This window comes from Entelurus aequoreus, linkage group LG16, assembly GCF_033978785.1.
Source record: "Entelurus aequoreus isolate RoL-2023_Sb linkage group LG16, RoL_Eaeq_v1.1, whole genome shotgun sequence".
NCBI classification, from domain to species: domain Eukaryota; kingdom Metazoa; phylum Chordata; class Actinopteri; order Syngnathiformes; family Syngnathidae; genus Entelurus; species Entelurus aequoreus.
The window spans coordinates 19399907-19400670 of NC_084746.1; the positions used below are offsets into that span (position 1 = coordinate 19399907).

The following is a 764-nucleotide window of genomic DNA, read 5'->3' on the forward strand; positions in this document are numbered from 1 at the left end:
TAATAAACTCTTCCTCTCTCTGCCATGTCTCCGAACCACTCATGATGTCCACTTTTTATGTTGAGAAAAAAACAGTTGAAAAAAAAAAGATTTGTTAGCAACTGAACGAGCATTCAACAGGCCGATGGAGACTGTGGATGACGTCACGCAGGCATCGCCAGTGTTGCGCAGTGGGATTTGTCGACTCGAAGGCAGGTCTAGTGGTCACGTGGACTCCAGCTGGCCGGCACACAGTATATGATGGCCAAGTAACCCCCATGATCACAACTCCAGCGCTGGGGAGGGTCCAGGACACTCGTTGCAGACCAAGCAGGTGGCGGTGTGGATACGCGGTCCACACATCAAGGAGAGGAACTTTCGCTTGACCTGGATACCGGACCGTCAACCTCTTGTTTTGCGGACCTTGCCCGGCGCCCGATACAGCAGCAAGTATTGAGGTGAGTCGGGATCAATGATGAAAGGAGGAGGAAACGCTTGTTTGTACCTGTCCTGTGGATCAAACAGGACCTCCACGGACTCTCTGATGCTAAACAAAGAGTCCCGATCTAAGTCATTGCTGTATGTATACTTTTGACCCAGCAGAACTGGTCACATTTTCAGTAGACCCATAATAAATTCATAAAAGAACCGAACTTCATGAATGTTGTTTGTGACAAACAAGTGTGTGCTCCAATCAATCACTCTATCACAAAAAAATAACAGTTGTTTAAATTATTGGAAACTCAAGACAGCCATGACATTAAGTTCTTTACACGTGTATGTAA

The 764-nt window shown here is 46.5% G+C and overlaps 1 protein-coding gene across 5 annotated transcripts in view; it reads left to right on the forward strand.

The window, feature by feature from the left end:
• The first annotated feature begins 223 nt into the window (after positions 1-223).
• LOC133630684 (polyamine-transporting ATPase 13A3-like) overlaps positions 224-764 on the forward strand; it is a 117143-nt gene continuing 116602 nt past the window's right edge. For all 5 annotated transcript variants that reach the window (XR_009821314.1, XR_009821313.1, XM_062022323.1 and 2 more), the window contains exon 1: positions 224-437. The gene's annotated coding sequence lies outside the window, so the exon portion shown is untranslated. The remainder of the gene's footprint in view (positions 438-764) is intronic.